General features: G+C 35.2%; 1 protein-coding gene across 1 annotated transcript in view; it reads left to right on the forward strand.

The window, feature by feature from the left end:
• The window catches only part of LOC120224556 (protein eyes shut homolog), a 428677-nt gene that overhangs the window by 70839 nt on the left and 331857 nt on the right, over positions 1–25981 (forward strand). The gene's annotated exons all lie outside the window — the stretch shown is intronic.

A 25981-nucleotide genomic window follows, 5' to 3' on the forward strand; every position in this document is an offset into this window, starting at 1 on the left:
CAGTTGGGTTTTACTTATAGAGATATAATCGTATCTGTTAGAATTTAATATGAATCTTTCCCAAATACTACTATTTGAGGTTCTGGTAATACATAACATGTTTGGTTATTATGAAAAGTAGAAATGTTGTTCACTTAGGAATTGTAGAATTCATGGTAGTGTTCATGATTAATGATGGTTCATAAAAATTATTGCATATGTTCAAAGCTGTGGTGAGACCACAGTGCCCTGAGGCATCTATATATTGCACTGTGCTTCAGATATATTTGATTTTCAATCTCTGCTTTTGGTATTAATGGATAGCCACCTTCTAAATGCTTGCCATTGTTTTCAGAGTAAAAGTTAAATTCTCCACTAGCTTTGCAACAGAACAGTTTATGCACCCCCTCCATAATATATAATTGCCCCATAGAAACAGTTACACAGGCAAGAACAAACTTGCTTAATTCTCTCCATTCCCACCTTGCATTTAGGTAGGACTGTTGAACTAGTCCTCATCAATGACTTGTGAGCTAAAGAAACGTGTCCATTTTCTGGCATATGATGTTTGGAAGTGCATTTGTTGTCTTTTACTGGCTGAGGAGGACTTGAAGGATCTAACATGATTGAAACTTCTAAAGTTTAGAAAAGCTGACCAAAGCCTCGGTGACTTAGTCATTTAAGTGTCTGACTTTGGCTCAGGTCATGATCTCATGGTTCATGAGTTCAAGCCCCACACTGGGCTCTGTGCTGACAGTTCAGAGTCTGGAGCCTGCTTCAGACTCTCTCTCTGCCCCTCCCCCTATCGCGCTCTGTCTCTCTCTCAAAAATAAACATTACAAAAAACATTTTTAAAAAGCTGACTGTATAATTAAGAATATATAATACTGAAAGAAACACTGGCTCATTAAGCCACTGCCTCATATGAGCAAAATAAAGTAAACCATACAGCAAAGATAAATTTAAAAGATGCTCTATCTCTTCCAGCCATATTGCTCACACGAACTCAAGGTAAGAGAAAAGAAAAGAAAAACACAGAAAAATAAAGCCAGCTTGAAAATTATGACAAAGAACATTGCATGTTGTTACTAACATGGAACAGACTAAATGCAAATAGGTCAGTGCTTCCTAAATTTGTACAGAAATAGATCTCCAAGAAAATCACAAGCCTGGATTTAAAACAAACAAAACCCAGCTTCTGCACAGCCAAGGAAACAACCCAGAAAATTAATAGGCAACCAACGGAATGGGAAAAGATAGTTGCAAATGACATATCAGATAAAGGGTTAATATCCAGAATCTATAAGGAACTCACCAAACTCCACGGCCGAAAAACAAACAACCCAGTGAAGAAATGGGCAGAAGACATGAACAGACACTTCTCCAAAGAGGACATCCAGATGGCCAACAGACACATGAAACGATGCTCAGCATCCCTCCTCATCAGGGAAATACAAATCAAAACCACACTGAGATACCACCTCACGCCAGTCAGAGTGGCTAAAATGAGCAAATCAGAGAACTCTAGATGCTGGCGAGGATGTGGAGAAACGGGCACCCTCCTGCACTGTTGGTGGGAATGTAAACTGGTACAGCCCCTCTGGAAAACAGTGTGGAGGTTCCTCAGGAAACTAACAATAGAACTCCCCTATGCCCCAGCAATAGCACTGCTAGGAATTTACCCAAGGGATACAGAAATGCTGAGGCATAGGAGCACATGTACCCCAATGTTCATAGCAGCACTCTCCACAATAGCTAAAACATGGAAAGAGCCTAAGTGTCCATCAACAGATGAATGGATCAAGAAGATGTGGTTTATCTATACCATGGAATACTACATGGCAATGAGAAACCATGAAATCTGGCCATGTGTAGCAACATGGATGGACCTTGAGGGTGTTATGCTGAGCGAAATAAGTCAGGCAGAGAAGGACAAATACCATATGTTTGCACGTATAGGAGGATTAGGAGGAACTTGACGGAGGAACAAGGGGGAGAAGAAGGGCGGAAATGGTGGGGGAAAGGGAGAGAGGCAAACCATGAGAGACTCTTGAATGCTGACAAAAACTGAGGACTGATGGATGTGGGGGGGAGGGGGGGATGGGCATGAAGGAGGGCACTTTGGGGATGAGCACTGAGTGTTATGTAGAAACTAATTTGACAATAAACTATTTGTAAAAAAAAAAATAAATAAATAAATAAAACAAACAAAACCCCTATAACTATAAAGTATCTCTTGGTCCCCAAAATTTATATCACATGAAGCACTATGTGAAAGCTCTCTTTCTTGAGGAGCACATACTACCCAAAGCCCATTCCAGATAAGACTAGAGAGGCAGGTCAGAGACCATGAATGCGGAGATTTTTTTTCCTGAGCCAATCAGGCTAATCAAGGAACTGTCTATAGTGCTGAGGCAGAACATGTCACAGTTGATGACTTAGCTACTTTCTGTCACTGCTGTGCATTCCCAGGTCTAGCTTTCTAGACCTCTAAGAAACCACAGCCAGATCCGATGATAAGGACTAGGCTTCACCCCAGAATCATTGACTTTGACTAGATGAGATTGTATGTTCTATCTTTTGGGAAGGGGCTGAGTATATTCTATATGAGAACAAAGGGCATACATGGATATGTAGTGGTCAGAGGAGCAGCCTAAGGGGAAACGCAACTAGCTGTCAACCAAAGTAATGTTGAGCTTTTTCTAAAGTCAGTAGCTAGGACAGGGACCTCCTTTCCTAGCCACTTGCATCTGGGTCAGAGGTCAGCAAACTGTAACTACAAGCTAAATTCAGCCTCCTGCCTTGTAAGGCCCAGGAATAGAGGGGTTTTTTTTTTTTTTACATTTTTAAATAGTTAGAAAATTTTCTTTAAAAGAATACTATTTTGTGGCATTTATACATTTCATAAATTAAATCAAATTCACATAAAGTTTTACTAGAACATAGCTACTCCTAATCCTTTACATATTATCTATGGCTGCTTTCAGACCTACAATCACAAAGTTGAGTAGTTGTAACTGAAATATATATCCCACAAAGCTTTAAATATTATTATCTGGCTCTTACAGAAAACAGTTTGTCAATCTCTTCTATAGGTGGTACCACAGAACTAGTTCTCACCAATGGAATACAAAGAGAAATGAATTATGTCACTTACCCAAACATATGAAACATATGTGATTCTTCTGCCCTTTCTCTCTCCCCTGTTCTTTCTTTTCTCACTTCCTAGTTGGGCACAGAGGACTCTGAGACCCTACCTAATGGTAGAGTCACAAGATGGAAAGATATTAAGGTCCTCAGTCAGGTTATGGAAAAATCCTGCCCCTCAATCCACTGAATAGGAACACCAGCATTAGACTGCTATGTGAGCAAAATGAATTTGGTAGAGCACTGGAATTTGGTGGTCTATTTGTTACAGCAGTAAATATTATACAAACCAATATAGACTGCTAATTTTTATCTTACCTAAAGTGCCAGCATGTTCGGCCTTGCATATCTTTACTTAATCTGATTCCATTGTATTCCTCTACCTTGTGTGTTACCACTCCTCCATACCTACATTTTTATTCCTCAATTTTATAATATTTTTAATTCCTTCTATGCTGTAGATATTTAAACAAATAAAGAAGAATTACTGCCGTTAAGGAAGTCATGGCATATTAGGAGGGGAAACACATTGATGAACAATTATAATAAAAGTGACAATTACAATGATATAAATATTTCTTGTTTGCCATAAGAGTGACTATGATTGATAGATATCAACAGACACAGCAGAAGTGACTTAATATAGGTACAGGGTATGACTTAGTATCACACAGTCACTTATGCTGGCCTCAGTCCCAGTCAGAGAGATATCTGCCCTCAGTTCCAAAGAATGTATTCAGCTACAACAGGCACTGCTTGGTATGTAGAGAGTCTTTTCAGGTCCTTCAAGAAACTCTTTGATTACCATTATCAGGTCTCTGTTAACTTTTGCAGACTCTGGCAATGTTGCTGCCTACTCACCAGGTATATGTAACTGGTAACCCCAGAGAATCCTGTTTGCTTATTATGGGACTATATAAATCAAAGGTCAGGTTTCTGAAAATACTTTTTGGTCCTTGCTGGATCTGACCTCAGATATACCTAGGGTTTATTCTTTTAATAGTCATTCATTCATTAAATATGTATTGACCTTCGAAGGTTTTAATTCTCTTGTAGGTATTGAGATAGAAATGTATATAAAAACCAGTCTGTCCCACCTGAAGCAAAGTCTAATGCATTTTAAGTGATGTGGGTGGGAGTAGAAAGAGGGAAATACCCAATTTAGCACAAAGCAGGCATAACAGAATCAAAAACTATACCTGGTTTCTCTCCAGACTCTGAAATACCTTTCATTCAAATATTGAGAAGAGAATCTTGGCCATACTGAGAAATTGGTGGGTGAATATCATATTCTACCAGTGTAAGACAAAATAAAAACAAGAGTCACTGGTCTAGTGGGTATCTAAATGTATGATGGAATTTGGGTTGTACAGAAGAAATTCATCTATCTCAGCTTGGGAAGGGGTGGGTATAATTTATAAAAGAGGAAATGTGTGAACTTGGTGAGAATAAAATGAGAATAGGGAAAAAAGAATGGAGAAAACTGTTCTAGGTAAAAAGATACAGATTTGTTTTGTTTTCAGATGCCATTATTGGGTTGCTTGAGCATAAAATACAAGGCAGGAAGCATGGGACATAAGCCTCAAAATGTAAGCTCAGGTCAGAGAAGGGTGGTTTGGAGTGTTAAAGGACTTATAGCTGCTGAGAATCAGGAGTATGTTAAGATAGGCATTTGGATGGATTCAGATGAATCACTCCTTATAGACTGGAATCTAAAACTGAAGACATGAGACTGGAATTTGGGAGACCAGATAGGAGGCTATTTAAATAACCCAGGAAAAAACGAGTACCTGAAACAAGCCAGTGTTGGTAGAAGATGGATGCATATTATTTAGAAAGAATGAAGGCCAGAATTAGCTACTGAGTTTCAAGCAGATTAAGAATAAAAAGAAGACAAGAATGACTCCTAGGATTTTTGCTGAAGTTTCAAGATAAAAGTGAGTAACATCAACAGCTATCACCAAAAGAGAGGGAAATGTTGATAGTGTCTCAGCCTGGATTCCTCATGTACTACTATGTTTTTTAAATAATGCAATTCCAGGGACGACGAGAGAGGGGAAAAGGAGAATGAAGTAGGGCCTATACGTGAATTTGTTAGCAATCTGGATATTGTTTGGCAATAAATTGGACTGATGGTACGGTCTCAGTGGACTCTCTTAGAGGCCATATGTGCCACATGGAAGGGAGGAAGAGAGAAGACTTTGTTCATCAGCATCTTTGGCTGTAAGGAGTGACCCAGGTCACTTACATAGAAGCAGGTGAGGATAAGAGGATCTTAAATGGTTCTTATGAATGTCTGATATAAATAGTAACACAAAAATTTTCATTTTGGATATGTAGAATTTGAAGTCTTGTGTGAATAGCTTTTGACTACATATGTACAGTAGACGGACTTATGTAAGGGAATCTGTGACTTATGATAATATGAATTTAAAATACAAGTTTGGAGATCTTAATATAAAAATAACAGATAAAACCATAAAACTGAATAAAGACATCCAAGAAAAGTTTGCAGAATGAGAGGAGCAATGGGCCAAATGCAAAAATCTGAGCACCATCTACTTCTTTTTACAGTTGTTAGTCTAGGAAGCACCTGAAAGAGATGGCTCTTTGGAGGGCCTTCAACTTTTCACATATCTTCCTCTAGCAGAATTTCATATATCTGAGATCTAGTGTTCTTCATTAAGTGTTTGCTTTACTAGAAATGCTTTGTATTTCATCCCTCTTATTTGGGAAAAATCAGTTCACTCATTCATCCAGTCACTCAAAAATTTGTATTAAAGCTCTTGCTGAGTGTTTGGGACTTGGTGCTGAGCCTCCCAGATGTGGTCACTGACTCTATCGGACTTTCATTAGGATTATTTCATTGCCAGCAGTGGAGATTCTAAAGGTTCACTATTAACCTAACTGTGATAATGTGGTATCTTTCAAGTCTACTGTTAACCCTGAGATGTATTTCTCAAAATATGGAGGATATTCAAGATTATTATGTTCTTTTTAAAATTATGTCATGATTTCCATTTAAAATATAGAGCTGACATTTTGAAAATTTATGTGCACTGTAGTGGCCATACTGCTTCATGACATCTAAGAAGAGCCAGTCCCTCCCTCCACATTACTCTATTGCTACATTGCAAATATCAAAACTTCTAATGGTAATGCACTTGTTACTTATCCACTTGCTAATTATTCTGATGATATACTAGCTATACTGAAATAATGATTTCATTTCACTTATTACATTGGTTCATAAGAATATATAGCATTCAGTCCTTATCATTATACTATATATGTGTATATATGTATGCATATATATATCACATTCATTTTCAGATTTTAACAATCTTTGCTAAAGGTTTTTTTTTTTACTAAATGTTTTAAATAATAAAATCCTAAGTATTGAATATAGCACAGCTTTAATATTTTATAAAGCTTAATTTTATGAAAACAAAGATGTATAAAATCATATCACATGTTTCTGAACAAAACTTTCTGAATGGTACATGGATTATTTTTTTGACTGATACTGGAGAACAGTTGCACAGTTCTTTTTTGGCTGTTATTGGAGTAGTAGCTAAAGGCAGTGATTTAATTAAGACAAATAGAATAAAATATTGTCTGGCTTTTTACTGTTACTTTGTATGTACACGGTTTTAATTTCCATTAGATCATTGAGCTTTGGCATTAACCTTTTGTTTTTTCAAACATTTAAAGTTGAAAAAACAAGTCAGGGCTTCATTTTATCTATAAGCTATTCATATCAGTCTTTGAATAATCCCAGACTTTCCACTGGAAATACTCCCATTTTGTACCAGATGGCATTAATATAAAATAAAGTACAGAAAATAGAAAAAAATGAATATTATAAGCATATAAAAAAGAACTTATTCACTGAAGACGATCTGATGGAAATATTTAATCAAAGTAAACCTTATAAGTATGGAACTACTAATTATGTAAAATGAGGGGTACCTGGCTGGCTTAGTTGGTAGAGCATGTGACTCTTGATCTCAGAGTTGTGAATTCAAGCCCCATGTTGGATGTAGACCTTACTTTAAAAAATAATGTCAAATAATACATATATTAAACCTTATTCTAAAGATGGTAAAATGGTAATAATAAAAAACATTACATTTTCTTTTATATTTATATATATCAAGTCATAGAACGTGTTAAAGAAAATCTACCTTGACAGTGTGATAGACAAGATGATTTAAGATTCTGTTTTCCAATTCAAAAATCCCTTATTCATAGAGAGTACATTTTTCTGTTTTGAAGATTCCACAATATCAATGCAAAGCAGGACAGCTAAAAGTGGTTCCAGTGTTTACCTTTGTCACATTTAACCATGGTTACATAAGAATCTCTATTGGTATACTTTTTCTGATGCAAACTATATTTGCATGTGACTAATACTCTGTTGACTCTAGGAGAAACACTTCCAGTGCAGAAAATTAATACAAAATTAAAACCAGGAACCTTTGTACTAACTTTTTCATTTCTCCATTTTGAAATGTGTTAAAATATTTCAGCCTTTAAAGTTTGAACTCCTTTGACTCCATATTGGCTTCAGGATAAAATCCATGGTTTTTGGCAAGGCCTGTAATGTTCTCAGTCATTTCCCAATACTCCAGGATTTGAGTTAGGACAGTTATAGAAGACATCTGAGATATAGCCAGGGTTAACTGAGATGTATGGACTATAAATCTAACTGTGAAAGAAAAGTCACATTTGTTAAAATCCTACTATGTTGCTAAGAGTGCTAAATGCTTTCTTTTGCAGTAAAATAATGTATGTGGAACATTATTATTTGTCCATCTTAATAGATGAGAAAAGTGAGAGAAGAGAGGTTTAGAAGCATATCCAAAGCATATGGCTGTTATAAGGTGGAACTAGAATTTCATTCCAGCTTGTGAGCTTCTTCTAATAGAGTAGAGATGACAAACTTTGGTTATTGCTTCCCCAGGCAGATTAATCATCTATTTATTCATTTGTCTATTCATTCATTCTATAAATATTTCAGCCCACTTACTATGTGTCAGGTTGTGTTCTAGGCTCTAGAAATATCTTGTGAACTAAATTAAGTTCCTACATCACAGAACTAATATTCTAATAGAGAAGATGAATGATGAGCTCATAATTGAATAACTGTATGGCCTAACTGTTGGAGACAGATGATATGTCAAAGACAAAATAAAGATCTCAGAATAGTGATTTTTCCCTTGCCTATCTAATTAGTTTAGTTGGGGTAAACAAAAGGCATCTTTGAAGAGGTGGTGCCTGAGAAAACACATGAAGCAAATAAATATTTTGGGAGTTATATTTTAGGCAAAGAAACCACAAAGTCCTTGTTAAAATGAAGTTGGTGTATTCCAACAGTATAAAAACTGTCACTGGAGCGGAGGTAGAAAATAAAATATGTGGTAGAATATTAGAGCAGAAAGCTCCTGGGGAATTGGTAGTCTGTAAAGACTTCAAATTTCCATGGAGGTGACTACAAAATAGAGTTTTAAGCAGTAAAAGCCATGACTCTGTGTGTGTGTGTGTGTGTGTGTGCACGCGTGTGTGTTTGTAATTCTGGCTACTATGTAGAAAATAGTCTATAAAATGAGAGTGAAATAAGAAGGCTATTTTGGTCACCATGAAGATGGTGAGAAGTCACTGAATTTGTGATGTTTTTAAAAATGTAGAAACAGTAGACTTGGAGATGGATTAAATGACAGTGGGGTGGATTGAAAGAAAGTTTTCTCAATAATTCAAGCATAAAATGATGATGTCTTGACCTAAGGTCATTTTCCAGTTAATGTGGCTCAGTAGCAGTTTACCCCAAGACTTGCTGGCATAAAACAATCACTTACTATGTTTAAGAATTCTGTGAGCCAGGGGCCCATGGGTAGTTCCGTTCATTGAGCATCTGACTCTTGATTTCAACTCAAGTAGTGACCTCACAGTTGTGAGTTGAAGCTCCACGCTGACAGTACAGAGCTTGCTTGGGATTCTGTCTCTCCCTCTCTCTCTGCCCCTTCCCAATTCTTGCTGGCTTTCTCTCTCTCTCTCTCTCTCTCTCTCTCTCTCTCTCTTACACACACACACACAATAAATAAGCTGAAAGAAGGAGGGAGGGAGGGAGGGAGGGAAGGAGGGAGGAAGGAAGGAAGGAAGGAAGGAAGGAAGGAAGGAAGGAAGGAAGGAAGGAAATAATTCTGTGGGTCAGAAATTCCAGTGCTGTGGCTAGTTTTTCCTTACAGTCTTTAGAAAGGATGACTTGACGGCCAGTAGCTGGAGTCCATCTACAGGCACATTCACTCACATATCTAGAGAATGATTCTAAGTTAATTGTAGGTTAGTTTTTAAAATTACTATTAATACCTATTCTAAGTATAAAATGGTTTTATTATATTTCACTAGGGCTTTTTCTTCACTTTGCTTTAAGTGTTGGACTTCTGTGAGACTGCACAAAACATTTCCTCTAATTTGGAAGCATCAGACATGGAAAAGAGAGACCATTGCAGAATTACTGCTTGAGTATCTGTTCAGCCCTGTTCTAAAACCTTCAGTTAAGAATGCTTATTAGTTTATTACTCTCCAAGTCAACATATAGGTGGAAAATCCCAATCTCAAGTTATCCATGTGTTGGCTAATTAAATAAATTGAATGAGACCAGTATATATGATGGGCTCATTTATTTCAAATTAGATGTTACTGATTTTTAGAAGCACATGTTCATGTGCCAACCCAGATATCAGAATAGAAATATACTCCTCAGTTAATACCTTCACCATCATATATAATCACAATCAATCCATTTTCTCATAGCCCTATCCTTTTATGCAATCTGTAAGTACCATCAACTCTGTCTCCTAAATATAACTAAAATACCCCCTCTCTTCCATATTCAAGGTCAGTACCTTAGATCAGGATTATAGTGCAAAACCCTCAACCAATCTTCTATATTGGCCCATCTGAATCCTTCCTTATTCTACATTGCTGTGAGAGTATCAATAAAAATTGACAATCAGGTAAGATATGCACAGTAATTAATGGGAAAAATTTTAATTATTCATATGGTTGTACATTTTTCCTTTTGTGATCTGTCCATGTACTAGATAATGATCAGATGAGATCTTAGTCTAAATAATTTTCCAGTTTTAACTTAAAAGATTTTTGGCCATTGGAAGTCACCTCTGTTTGGCTTGAAAATGTCCAACTAATTTTTTTTAATGCTTTAACAGTGAGTGATAGTTGAGTTAAACTTGCATATATATGTTTTAAGATTTCTGTTAGTCCTCAATATAAAGACTTGTATATCATGATTTGGACTTCATTTAATTTACAGACTTTTGCTAAATATTCATAATCTATATATGATAGTTTAAATGATAAAATTCATTTCTTAAGATATTTTTTAAATCTGCTTTTAAAATCTGTGAGACTGCTGATCTTGACTACCATATTTGACTCTTACCTTGACAGTCCTTATTTCCCTTAGTTTAATAATATAAATGTGGTTACATAGGTAGGGATTATTTTGAAATGTCACTATTTTTGAGGTTCTTTATTTTTGAAAGATGCCTTCAGTCATAGATTCTTTTATACTTTTACAGAGCCTTCTGATTAGAGATTAACTGAATATAGCAATGGCAGAGCCAATTAAAAGATTACGATATCCGGTTACCAACTATGCCATTTTTGTTTATATTTTGGATTTTAAGGAAGAATGCTTTTAATAATTTCATAACAGTAACATATATCGTCCTTCATGAGACCTTGACAGTAAAAGTTAATAAAAACACTCCTATCCACAACCATAGTTAGTTGCTGCAGAAAGACAGATATTCTTACCAACAAAAGAAACATTCATTTCCAAAAACTGCATATAAATATTTTACACAGTTACCTAATTTTCTCAAAGTTTAAATTGATTATAAATAGTTTATGTGCTTTTTCTGTATCTGAAACCTGCAGAACTTCTTAATGAAATCTTGCTTAAGCCTTGGTCAGTAAACCAAACATTATCCACAGTACGTCAGTGCCCCCTACAGCTAGATAACTTTACAAATTAACATTTTCTAGGTGCTTCATTTGATGAGAACTTCAGAAGCAGTGATTAATGTTCTGTTCAACGGCTTTGTTTCTTGTAATCTGGAGAATAATGCAATAACTAGAGAATCATATTTTTGGTTAAGATTTTATTTTTTATCAATCTGTTGCGCCATTGGTATATACAAATAGGTCTTAAACAGTTTTCCTTTAAGCATGTAATTTAGATTTTTCTTCATTCCTAGTTATGAATGAAGTCACATATCTACAAGTTGACTTAAATATTCTTCACCACTACGATAGCGTTTATAATACTTTATAAATATACTGTATATAGCCTATTCCAGAACTCCTAAGGATAATAGAATTAATAAGCTGGGAAATACATTAGAGATCATCTAGACCAACATGCTCATTTCCTCATCTGGGTGAGGATAAGCCGCTCGCCTGCAGTCATACAATCTGGTTCCAATAAAACCAAAGCAGTGTATTTGTGCACAGGATAATCACTAACTAAAAATGCTAATGCCAGTCTTGCACTTTATAGTATATTCATTTATATCAATAATGATACGTATCTTCCCAGTCCTTCACTGTTTAAGCATAAACCCCTACAACATTTCTACCAACAAGTACATCATTTAGAATAAACTGCACTTGACACTTAAGAGATACACGGTGTGAACAAACTGCAATTTTGACAAATGAAAGAAAAACAGTGTGATCTGTGTAACTCATAGAAGCTAGAAGAATGTCCTAATTGGGGGAAAATTGTAAATCTTCTCTTTTTCTCCACGCTGCTGTCTCCAGTGGCTTATGCCCTAGTTTCTAGAGCCCCAAAGAAATAAAAAATCAAAGCAAGTAAGTGATTAAATCCAGGCTCAGATAGCTTCAATTCTTTAATTTGGTACAGTTGTAAAAAATGAACTATATTACAAAATATGGGCGTCTCCATACATTGTATCAGAAATGCAAGCCACTTAGATTGTAGAGAAAGCAAGGATGGAGAGAAAGGTGAAAAGGACAAGAAGATGGCAGATGAAAAACATGCCCCTTTGTCAGCTGTGGTGGGAGAGAGGAGTTTGAATCTAGTAAACAGCATTACCATTCCTAAAGAGCAGTTAGTATTTGGGGAAATAACCAGCGGCCCATCCTCCCTGGTCTTGCCCTTGGATACCCTTATATACCATGTACTTACTGGAAGTCAGAGACTCCCAAGCTGTAGGCGCTGCAACAGGGAGCCCTGTCCCTGCTGTCTTCCCTAAGGCACCAGCCCTCATCTCCACCCCTTCCCTTGCCCACTCCTGCTTTTACAGGCAGAGAGAGGTCTCCACTGGACCATGGGAAGTAGCTAGTGAATAGGAATCTGATAACGTTCATGTATACGGCCTTTTCCCCTCAACTCTGACTATAAATTTTCTGTTAAGGGGGAGAAAAATATCTATTTGTTTTGGCTTCAGGCTGATGTAAACTTCATGCTTGTGTTAAAATGTTATCTTTTCCCCTGGGGTACCAGCAGTCTGTACATATCACAGATATTCTTCTTGCAGAGCAAAACCAGCAACTTTTTTCATAAAATCATCTCAAGCCATTAATGTTTTTCATAGTTAGTATATTTTTAAATGCAGAAACTAATAGATGTATGTGAAATGAGTAGTAGTTTTGGTTATTTTTCAGTTTATGATCTTACTAAAAGCAAAAACAAATATTAAACATGAGTTCATTGGAAAATTAAAAGGCAAACAAAGGGGCACCTGGGTGGCTCAGTCAGTTGAGCATCTGATTTCAGCTCAGGTCATGATCTCGTGGTTTGTGGGTTTGAGCCCCTCCTGCCAGTGGAGAGCCTGGAGCCTGCTTTGGATTCTGTGTCTCCCTCTGTCTCTGCCCAACCCCCTCTAAAATAAATAAACATTAAAATATTTTAAAAAGCAAGCAGAAAAGTTTGGAAGATGGCTATAGATTGTTAGGAACTTGTTTTTGTAATAGTAAACAATTAGTAAAAGGTTTTGGCAAGCTTTATTAAACCTTCATATAATATTGAAAGCAGGGCCTTATAAAAATAAAATTTTTTAAAAGGCAATCGGCATAACATTTTGGTATACAGATTTTCAAGAATGATTTGAGCTTTTATCCAGTGAAATATTTTAGTGATGTATATTTTTTATTGCTAAACTATGGTAAACAATTTCATTGTTTTCCTTGGGTTGTATTTAAAGAGGTTTTTTTAATTAAACAAAGAGATTCTCCCCAAATCTAAAAACTCTGCATTCTATTGTTTTATGTAAAATTAAAAGGCAGACTAATAATTCTCAGATCTCAGATCTTATAAAGTGCCATTCCAAATAAGAATGAACAATTCCATTGCTAAAAAGCTTCTTAAAACCATTTGATTGAAAGACATATTACTAATATATGATAGTCATATTTCTTTTTTTTAGTTTTTTTTTCTTTTTGAGAGAAAGAGTGGGAGGCACATAGAGAGAGAGTGAGAGAGGTAATCCCAAGCAGGCTCTGCACTGTCAGCACAGAACCCAACCCAGGGCTCAATCTCAACCAACCTTGAGATTATGACCTGAGCCAAAATCAAGAGTCAGATGCTTAACTGCTGAGCCACCCAGTCACCCCTGACATTGGTCATATTTCAAATGTAATACAATACAAATGTATTTACTTGCAAGTGTAATACACTGCAAATGGCATTCATGAGTTGGTGGAATACTTAGCAGTTGTATAGCTAAACATTCCACCTAATTAAAAAATGCTCTCTAAAGTATCTTTGACAGGTGGTCATCTGCTTAAAGATTTGATGTGGATTTTACTACCTCATATGGCAGCCAATTACATTTTTCAAATGCTGTAAGAGTTATAATGCTGTTATGCTGAAATCTCCAACTATGTCTTTTCTGATTTAGTGTAATTGTTTTCTACACACCAACCTTTCAATTTCTTAAGGATAATTAAACCTGTACTAAATATTTTCAAGCCAGGTATCAGTAGTTCCTATTCTCAAATAGTATGATTTCAAATCTTTCTATCATTTTCCTCCTCTAGACTGATGTATTTCATTATTTATTATTTAGTTTTGGTCCCCAAAACCAAACTTTTTCGAATGTGATCTGAAAAATATGAATTAGAATGGGTGTAGTTTGCTCTGAATTCAGTTTGAGATTGCATTAGAATGTTTGAGGTAATCCAAACATTGTTTGGATCCAAATACTTTGTTTCCCCAGTCTCCACGATTATTCAAGTATTTAGACATTTATATTTGCAAGTTGTTTCAGTACCTCAAGGTATATTTGACTGGCACTTTAATTTTGCTTTATGGTGTATGGAATAAACTTTCCATTTGCAAATCACTCTCCTTGAAAGGTAGATGTTGTATAATTATATTTTCTTTATGGAGTCTACTAATGTTACCTCATCTACCCAATCACTAGAGACAGCCCTCCCACCTCATTCTCCTTTCTCTATATGTACAAAATAAATCTTCATACTCTATGAATAGTATATAAATCTCAGCTCTTTCTATATTTTTATCATAGAGGTTTATATGACATTAGTGTGCATTCCCTTTGTGATTAGTTCTTCTTTGTACAGTCAAATTAATTTTTCATTGAAGACAAGGTTTTCAGGCTGTTTGAGGATCCCTCAATACATATATGTATAAATATAAATATACATATATATTTATATATATATATATGTATATATGACACAAATTGTGCTGAAGACAGTGTGTTCAGCACTCCTGTGGAAAATGCAATAAAGTATTCCATAAAGCTATTTCTGAAACTCCCATGATTTTTATTTGGGGGACAGGCATTATAAGAGAATTCATGTTCAGTTCAGTAAATGAATAAGTCTTCAGTGCTTTACATGTGAACAAGATAAACTTTGGAGGGTTCTTATGGCAGGTATTAAAAGATACCAACCGTGGTTGTAAAAATATCTCAAAAATGCTACCATGGAATATACTGTTTTCATTTACATGCATATTGAGAAAAAAATACCTCAGTAAATTAGCTGTCATATTTTCATTAGAACTATTTTTTTACTTGATTTATGGAATTGACATTTTAGAGAATATTTTCAAAATTAATCTAATTTTAAAATAGCTAAAATCATTCCATTCTTACAACAATAAAAGGAACAAACCTAGATTATTGAGGCCATGTCTAATTTTTACACTAAACCTCTGTTATCATATAGGTATAGGAGTATATACCTTCCTATCTTCTGTGGTAAGGAACTATCATACATCATGAACCAATTTTGTTAGTGTTTCAGTATCTTTAAATCTTGTAGATAATGACATATATAACTTCACTACTACTGAACCTTTTGAAATCTACTTTGTTGTATATCTAGCATTACCTCTTTCTTTTTATTTATATTAGGCTGAAAATGTGTCTTGTTCAGTCTCTCTGAATATTCTCCTAACTTCTCATTCAGTGAACTCTTCTCCATGGCTCCAGTTTAAGTCTAGAGCAGCAAATGCTCCTGGATTTACTTAATAATTAAAAATAATTATATGATTTAGGTTAAATTAAAGTAAAAATTTTTTGCATAGATTAAGTTTAAACTGTGATGGAACTGAGTTTTGTGGTATAATTAGAATAATGGGCAGAGTAAAATGGTAATAACAAAGAATTTATAATTCATTTATGCATGGAAATGGTAAAGGGTGAGGATGCCTTTCCAAGATATAGTTGACCTATATCTAATTACAGGAAGTCTTTCAACGGTACAAAATTATACAGATTGAATGCTTAGGTAAGTATTTTTAGAAGCTTAGCACTTAGGCAACAATAAATCTTCTGCCTAGTAATCAAACTATCAACCACAAAATCAACACAAAACAAGTTCAAGGTGTATCTGAGGACCAAAGCTAACCTTAAAATATTCAGAAGAAAGGAAAAATATCTTTATCTTGATTATTCCAAGAGTATAGAGGCATTTTCAAGGACAATGTTGTATTAGAAAGATAAGAAACTACAGTTCATTAAAAATTAACAGTAATGCAATTGAAGTGTATCTATTAAAGTAATAAGATTTAAGAGAAAAATGATAAATCTATGTTTGTGCTTGACTCTGATTCTATCAAACTAGATAATCTGGAATAGAGATTGAAAGTTTCTTTCAATCAGAGGTGCCTGGGTGGCTCAATCAGTTAGGCGTCTGACTTTAGCTCAACTCAACATCTCGCAGTTTGTGACTTTGAGCCCTATGTTAGGCTCTGTGCTGACAGCTCAGAGCCTGGAGCCTGCTTTGGATTGTGTCTTCCTCTCTTTTTGCCCCTTCCCCACTCACACTCTGTATTTCTCTCTCTCAAAAATAAACAAACATTAAAAAAAGTTTCTTTCAATCAAATGAAAATGGCCAAGTCTAGATATCTTTAAGTATAGACTTATGTGCATCCCATCATCTAGACATTTAAGAACATAAACACAGATAAGCAAAAATATTAAAAAGAAAACTCCATCAGATCTTAAAATGTGCATTAGCACCAACTGCATACTACTTATGTCAAAAAAATATATTCATATATAATTTGAACTAAACTAAAAGAGAATGCTTCCTGGTGACATATTTCTACTGTTCAAAGAGAAATTTGGAATTGAGGGAAATAAATAAGAGAGTTATGGAAAATCCCACCAGCACTAGCAACCAGTTTGGAGGGCAAAGTTTATAGAGTGCCCAGGTTGCCAGACAGTTGGTGAATCCTTATTGGGATATTCTGCAAGATCAACAACTGGTTAATGCCGGGGAAGCAAAACTGGAGGAAACTGGCTGAGCTTATCTTCATGACTCTTAGTTACCCTCTTGTCTCAGCTTCCAAATGTCAAGTATTCCCAATTAGATATGGATTTATTCAGTCAATGAATAGGGATTGAGCACCTACAATGGCAGTCACTAAACTCAGCCCCATGGATATAGCAAAATATGTAGAAAGATAGAGCCCCCTGGATAAATGGATATGATTGGGCTCTTGTTCTCACTAGGTCTACATTTAGTGTAGACTATACTTTATAGTATATATACCTTATAGTATATATAAACCATTCATTTATAGAATGATCGGCATTGTTTTTCTTTAAACTAAAATTTTGAGCTTAATTTTTTTTTAAGTCTGATATTTATTCCATTCCCAAATGAGAGAGAAGCTCATACAAAAGCCTTGATTTGATCAAAGCCGGTACACTTGAAGTTCAGAAAGAATACTAGTGTGTATAGGAAATGAAGCAGGGAGTGGAACAGAATGAATATGCAAAGCCAGGCTATATAGTCCTAGCAGTGAAAGGATTGTAAATAATCCTTTAAGAAGGCAAACCATTTTCTGATACACATTTATTTTAAATCACTGGACTAAGTGGAAATGTGATCCGGAGGGATAATGCCTAGAAGCAAGACTAAGTTGTAAGAATCACAAAGAGGAATCTGCCTGAAATCCAGTCATATGACAACAAAGTGTCTTCATAAATGGAAATATTTTGACCCCACCAAAAATCTACAAAGACTTTAAGTTTTAAAAGGTTGACATTATATAAGCATGGATGTAGCTGAAAGAGAAGAAATGAATTACAATCTGAATTTTAGATTCCTACCAGGAAAAGGCATTTTTTAAAATTGTTCACTTCTTTGTTGCTTTCAATAAAAAATAAAGGACATGCAAATAGTTTCCCAGCTGCAAAGGCTAAGCCCAGCTAGATTGATAACTGAAAAATGCACTGAAAATACAATTTAATGTCTGTAAGACTTTCAGTATTTAAGAAAAGAACTTAACAATGTCCATGACAGAGGAAAGGATTTTAATTAAAATATGCCCACATACGGGCGCCTGGGTGGCTTAGTCGGTTAAGCGTCCGACTTTCGCTTGGGTCATGATCTCACGGTTCGTGGGTTCGAGCCCCGCATCGGGCTCTGTGCTGACTGCCAGCTCAGAGCCTGGAGCCTGTTTCAGTCTGTGACTCCCTCTCTCTCTGACCCTCCCCTGCTCACGCTGTCTCTCTCTCTCTCTCTCCTAGAAATAAATAAAACATTAAAAAAAAAAAAGTTAAAAAAAAATATGCCCACATAACTTGAAGAAAGTAGAATTTAGGAGAACCAGGACCTTACAAAATGAGTAAATTAGAAAATAAAATCCATACAAATTTATACAAAACTCTACAGGGGGAAAATGAGAGAAAATAAAAAGTCAGTTAAGGGGAACTTTAGAAAAAGGAGAGGGGGGGACCACAATTAGGGTGAACACAAGCAAGATTAAATTTCAGATTACTACTTTGAACTAATCTACAATGAAGCTAAAGGACATATGTCTTTTATGAAAAATAAATGGGGTAAGACAAGAGAATTTAAAATTAAATCTTAATATGTGTGATCATTTCAATAGATACTAAAGGCATTCAATAAAATTAAACCTCTGACTATGATAAGGAGACTTAGCAAACTGGTTGTTGAAGGAATGTTATAAAAACAGATGCATAGTCAACAGTGGGGAAATGTTAAACTTTTCACCACTTCCATTCATCATGGTGGTGGAGTTTCTAGCTACTGCAGTAAGATTTTAAAAAAGAAGGAGGAGGAGAAGGAGGAGAAGGGAGGATAAGGAAGAAGGAAGGAAGAAGAAGTGGGGTGCTTGGGTGGCTCAGTTGGTTAAGCTTCTGACTTCTGTTCAGGTCATAATTTTAGAGTTGGTGAGTTCGAGCTTGTTGTCAGGACAGAGGCCCCTTCAGATTCTCTGTCCCTAGACTCTGCCCCTTCTCTGCTTGCATGTGCATTCTCTCTCTCTCTCTCTCTCTCTCTCACACACACACACACACACACACAGAAATAAATAAATATTTAAAAAAGTTATATGGATTTCCTTGAAGAAACAAGACTCATGGGTTGGCCTCCTAGAAAACTTAAGAGAACAAACAGAAACATTAATAATAACTAGTAAGATAGTATAATCAGTTTGCTGAAGATCAATATTTGAAAATCAATTGCATTTCTATATATTCATGCCTGTTTTATAAATGCAGTTTAAAATATAAATGTATAAAAACCTATAAATATTTATATGAATATTATAAATATAATATATAAAAATGTATTATAAATAGGCATATAATAAATAAGAAAGATATGTAACATATATATGAGGAAAATTATAAAACTATATTTAAATATGTTAAAGAAGATAAGAAAACATCATGTTCTTGAACAGGGGCATTTAGTATAATAAAGATGCCTGTTCTCCCCCAATTTAACATGTATGTAATAGTAATACATATATCATTACATATATATTCAATACAGTGCCAGTAAAATTCCTGATGGGTTTCTGTTTACTTTGGAGAATAAAAATAGAGTGAATTGCTCTTCTAGATAAGATATTACAAAACTTAACAGTAATGAAGAATGCATGGTATCATTTATCGTGTCAGCACAGGAATAGCAACACAACAATGGAAAAATAGATGGGCATGATTTACTAAATGATTCTGAGAAAATTGATTCATTCTAATGGAAAAAAAACCCTCACAAAGTCTCACTATACACAAAAAATCAATTCCAGTTGAATTAAATTGTTAAAGGTAAAATTATAAAGTTTAGAAATATATGTAACATTTTCTCTATGACTTAAGAGAGGACAAACAATTAAAGCTTTAGGTGTAAAGCTTTAGATGAGATAGGAGACTATCTCAGGATAAGAGAGACAACAAATCATTAACATATATTTTAAAAATCAGTACATTTGATTTACTACAATTGAGAATGTCTATTTCTCAAAAGACTCTATATGAAATTGTAAAACAAGGCACAATTTGTAGAACATATTTGTAACATATAAAAATGACAAACAGCTATTTACCAGATGTTGTAATTATCAGATACTAATTAATGGGAAAATTCGATAGCAAAACTGGCCAAAAGATGTATGGTAAAATGCAAATAAAAGTTACAGTTAGGTGCTGGGAGCCACGCTGGCCTTGCTGGATGACAGTCACAGTGAGGAAATGGCAGCATTTGCACAGCTCCTTCCATGAGAAACGAAAACTGGTATCTCCTTCTGCTACTACTGGCTCATGTTGGAAATGAGCCTGCTGGTATTGACCAGACTTACAATATTCCAAATCAGACCAATATTCCCCACACAGATACCTCATAGGAAAAGCATATTCCTGCCTTTTCAAAAGAGATTTCAGACGAAAGCACTGTGGATGATTGTCAAAAGGCTCTTTCTATGGGCCTTGAAGATCCAAGACTCAGATAATAAAGGGGGTTAAGAACATAAAAGTTACAATTGAGCCTGGCCCTGAGAAAAAGAGCCTAATTTAGAGTTAAGGACAGATATCCACCCCCACCCAATTGTTTCTGCTTGGAGCACAGGGCCCCCAACGCATCTTGTGATCAGTATTCAGAGTGACTTATTCTGGCCTTGAATATGCTGATTGCTTCCTGTGAAGGAACCTATTGTAGGAACTACTTCTTTTGTGATTATGGGAACAAACATTGTGTTTCCTGAAAGACCTTTTTTTCTTAATACTTCTCCTTAAACAAACAAGCTATTGACCCCAGCTCACAAAGAACTAACTTCACCCTTTTTATGCTAAAAACATTGTCTTGTATGCTAAAGATACCTTCCTTCCCCATAGGATAAGCATCTAAATCACCTACCTCAATCATTATTGATAAAGGTTATGTGTGAGTCTTCTACAAATCTATATTCCAGGAAATTCTTATATATCTAAGAAGTTTGTCATCAGAAATCATTGTCTAAGGCAAATGCCACTTCTGTGCCATTCCCCAAACACTTAATTATAAAATAAAGTTGAGCCCCAGTCAGGGCCGAGATGCCTGCCTGGTGACCAGAAAGATTCTCAGGGCTCTCTCTTCCCTCTCTCGCCAACACTGTCCATCCTTTAGGGACCCCTGGGACCGGCCGGAGCCAGCCTCCGGCAGTTAGGTATGTCTTACAAACACTAGATTGGCAAAAATTTCAAAAGTTTAATGGTAACAAGCGTTGATAAGGATAAAGAGTAACAGTAGCTCATATACTACTGGTAGAAATGTAGAGCCTATCTACACATTGGATACATGTAAAATCTAGACCTAGAAACTCCTTTTCTTGCTCTTGTATGGGAACATGTATAAGAATGTTTCTAAGGTCATTGTTCCTAACACTGAAACAGTTGAAGTAACCCAGATTTCTTTTAATAGGAGTAAGGAAAAATAATATGTTACCACAATATTGTAGAGTGGTATAACTGAGTGAACTAGAGGTAAATGTATCAGTGTGCATGAATCCTAGAAATGATAGATTGAAAACAAGCAAGCTACAAATGAATAATATAGTATACAGTTATTTTTTTTTAAATAAATGTTGAAAACAGATAAAACTAAGCATTATATTCTTTACGTTGGGATCAAAACAGAAGAGAGAAATCTAAAGGAAAGTTAGGAGAAATTCACGACAGGGAATATTTGTGGTGGGGTATGAAGCAGGGGATTGAGACAGAGGGAAGGCACAAAGGAAACTTCACTGCTGCAGATGTTGTGTTTAAGTTATTGGTGGGCTTACCATTTTATTGTTGTCCTTTAAAAGTTAAATATGTATTGCACATGGATATGCAACTGTACTCGTAATCAGTTATTACAATATAGTACCCCACTATACTGCCATTTGATTTTTCATTTATATATCTTAGTTGTTATATAAAACTGCTTCATTACCATTAAATTCTCATAGTCATTTATGCAGTCAATTATACACTTCATTTAGTCACACTTTTTTTGTGTGTTATGCAGTTAGATTAGTCATATGCTTACCTCTTACCTCTCAATACTCTAAGTAAGTCTGTAACTGTAAGTCTGCAAGGGCAAAAATTGCCTCCATCTTTGCCATTATCTCTTCCTCACCTGGTATCATGACTAGTGCTGTGTTCCACAAAGTTCTGAGTATATAAACAGTAAATTACATGTGCAAGCCACTTTCTTGAATAGAACTCACAACAGCACTAAAATGAAGACATACTCTCTTTGCTGCAGTGAACGAAACACATAGAGCAGCTCATGGGAAACTACATGTAAATAACACTATCATTCTTTTTAGAAATGGTCAAATTGAAAATAAAAGTGTAAAGCTATATCTAAGGGGAAATTATGATAAATAGGAAAGCTGTATTTTTGTAATTTAATCACTATTCATCCAATAAACTAGATAAAATAAGGATGTTCATTTAAATTAATCGCCTTATGGGGCGCCTGGGTGGCTTAGTCAGTTAAGCGTCCGACTTTCGCTTAGGTCATGATCTCGCGGTTCGTGGATTCGAGCCCCGCGTCGGGCTCTGTGCTGACTGCCAGCTCGGAGCCTGGAGCCTGTTTCAGTCTGTGACTCCCTCTCTCTCTGACCCTCCCCTGCTCACGCTGTCTCTCTCTCTCTCTCCTGGAAATAAATAAAACATTAAAAAAAATTTAAAAAAATAAATAAATTAATTAATTAATCGCCTTGTAATAATTTCCTCAAAGTTGGTTAATGTCATTTGGTAAAGTACATGTTTTAAACATTTTAAAGGATTATTATGGATTTTTAATGGAAATTACTTCTATTTTTCATCACAAAATCAAGATATGTTTCTTATAACATTTCTTGAAGATAAACACTTAATAACTTGGTTAAATCTTCCATATAAAATTACTTTCAAATGAATAAAAACTTGATATCATGTTTAAAAATATAACATATCTATTAGAGGTAATCATGGGATATAAAGAGAAAAACAATGCAATTTCAAAATTTAAGATAGCAAGAAATAGAACCAACAATTAAGAAAATTGAAGTGGTGCCCTAAAGAAATCTATTGACAACAAATGTCTGCCACATTTGACATCTTCTATGCATTCATTAGCTAACTTGACATCTCTACTTGGATTTTATTATCAACAGGAATAAAATAAAAATTAGGACAGTCCCTGAAATGTATTTTCTTGTTTATTTGTTTCTTTGATTAGTTGGTTGTTTGGTTTTAGACATCTTGTGAAGTTCAGGTTTTATCAGTTTCTTTCCTTTCCAGGCCCTAAAATATTAATTGGTTCCCTTTAGGGCAGGAAAATAGTATGAATCAGTCTAAGCTAGGATTTTTCAACATGTTCCCTTTATTTTCTACTTCTGTTTTATTATATGAAATAATAACTCTTATGGTATTTTATTTGATTTCAATTGTCCCTTATTATGTGAATCCATTCCTTCTTAGATGAGGAAAGCAGTGAGGTTTCCTTGGTCAAGCTGTGTAATGAGCTGGTACCTGTTTCAAAGAGAAACTTTTTCTGACCGTGATCCCACTGCCCTTTCCTAGGCTAGCTGAGTAACAATGATGAAAGACAATTAAACACAATAAATACATTTATCAAAACATCATGTGCATCTTAAATTATACAATTTTTATATGTCACATAAAAATAAAAGTAGGAGAAAATCAAAACATTTTTTCTCTTTTAAAGCAATCAGAGAAATTACCAGTTCTTTAATAGAAACATCACATGCCAAAAGCCACATATGTTCTCAGCCAAAGGGAGGTAAGTGAAAAGTATAGAATGCTGTCTTTTCTTTTTTGCAAAATCAGTCCTAAAGTATCTTTTGGAAAGAACTGACAGGGACTACAGTATCCTATAGTAGAGATGATAGCATTTATTAATTTTCTCTTTTCCCAAGAGGAAGAATTAAACCATGGCACATCTTCAAATACAAGTTCCTCAGCCTTAAAGTAGGATTGTCTATAAGCTTCTCCTGTAACACTGCACCCTCACATTTTCCCCATTGTTGTAAATAGCACTCCCGTTCATTTGCCTGGATTAGAATCCTAAAACAATTCTTAATCCCTTTCTTCCTTGTCACCAAAATTCTATTTATTATGAACTGCTATGTTCATATATATATATTAATATGTACCAATAAATACTTCTAATCTATCCATTTTCCCACTCATCATTTTCTTCCTCATTTGCTCTACCATCATAACTACTAGGAGCACTCTAAGTTTCCTGACTGATCTCATTCTTCTATTGCACCTTCTCCAGTACATTCCCCGTACAGCAATCAGGGTCATCTTTATATCGTTCCTTTAGCATTATGAAAGCAATACATATAAGCAATCTTAAGTTGTCTAAAAGATCACATAGTAAGAGTTATTCTTTCTCCCACTCCAGTTTTCTGTTCCCATTGTCCAAGATTCTTTCTCATATACCCTTCCTGAATAGTCCAGCTATCCATTCATATATATATACTTCTTTTTCCCTAAATGAGTACATTATATAAACATTATCCTGTTTTGTGCTGGGTCTTAATTTGTAAAGGTGACTAAGTAACTACACAGAAAAGTCAGTGCCATTGAAAGAAAAGCCTCCTGTCACTCAGCATTCCCCTAGAAGTGAGAGGCATGGGTCCTCACTCCAGGCAACAAGAGGAAAACCAGATTTTGGTGAGGAAGCAGAAAGTAGGAATAGGGGAACACTTGGGCCACTAATGTTTTCAGGATTCTCCCAGGAAAGGCCAGGCAAGAGAGGGTAAGTTGTTTAGGATTGGTGAGTTTAACTAATTTCAGTGGGCTTCAGACTACAAGGGTGATCACTAGTTGCCTGGCACTTTGCCCTGGGAATGATTAAGGCAGAGGAATATTGTCTGTGGTAGACAGACTAGCTAGGGCAGTTTAGTTAGTTATATATCACAACTGGCTGAGTTTCTGCTGTTTCTAAGAATTGGCTAGCCTCAGAAGGTGCAGTCTCTTCCCAGCCAGAAATGTTTTTAAATGTCAAGTATCATAAGATACTGAGAATAAAACACGATTAATACACTGCTCTTTGATGTTATCATTTAATAATAGTTACCAAAGCCCTTTTCATATCAGCACATAGAGATCTACTTCTTCTTTTGAATAGCCATAGAACATTTCATTTTATGAATATTCCATAATATATTTATATCCCCATGATGATGGATTTGTTGGTTGTTCGTAGTTTTTTGCTAGGAAAAAAATGATGCTGCAATTAAGATATCACCCATTATATTTGCATATAAATACAAGTTGGTTGGTTAAAATAAACTAAAAGTGGTAAGATGCGCTTTTAAATACAAATTAACTAAATTCCAAAGAGAGGATGCTAGTTCAGTTTCCCCACCACTGGCATAAGATCTGAGACCTCATCATGAATTTATCAAATTAATCATTTTTTCAAATCTCACCAATAAGATGGCAGAATTGCAAATATTGAATTATAAATAAGAATGAGCTATTTCTCATGTTTGTAAACTATTCATATTTCTTTCTGTTTCACTGTGTTCTTACTTTTGGTTATTTTTCTATTGGATTATTAATCTATTACATTGATTCCTTTTGTCATATGTATTAGAAATGGAAACTAAAGTTTTTATTTAAACAAATTCATTATTATTATTATTTTACTTTTGGCCTCTGGTTTTGTGACTCATATTCACAAGATTTTCTTTGTTCTATGATGTTTTTGTTGATGACTATGTAGTTCTTCTGTGCCATCATGGTTTTATTGTATTTTGTGCATTAAGGTTTTTAATTCCACTGGAAAGTATTTTACTGTAAAGACACATCTAGTGGGGATACAAGGAGGAAAGAATAGGGCTTAATTATGATTGTTGGTGAGAGAGCAGTTAAGGATAATGGAAGAGAAAATGGCCCTGTAGGACCAAACACATAGATTGGAAAAGAAGGAAGGATACAAGGGTGGCAGAAGTTGGTATGAAGGGAAAACAATAACAAGGCAGGAAGGAGAGGCACAGAGCCCACAGGTACTCTTTATA

The sequence above is a fragment of the Hyaena hyaena genome, unplaced genomic scaffold, assembly GCF_003009895.1.
Source record: "Hyaena hyaena isolate Hyena2069 unplaced genomic scaffold, ASM300989v1 scaffold_1191, whole genome shotgun sequence".
Classification (NCBI taxonomy): Eukaryota; Metazoa; Chordata; class Mammalia; order Carnivora; family Hyaenidae; genus Hyaena; species Hyaena hyaena.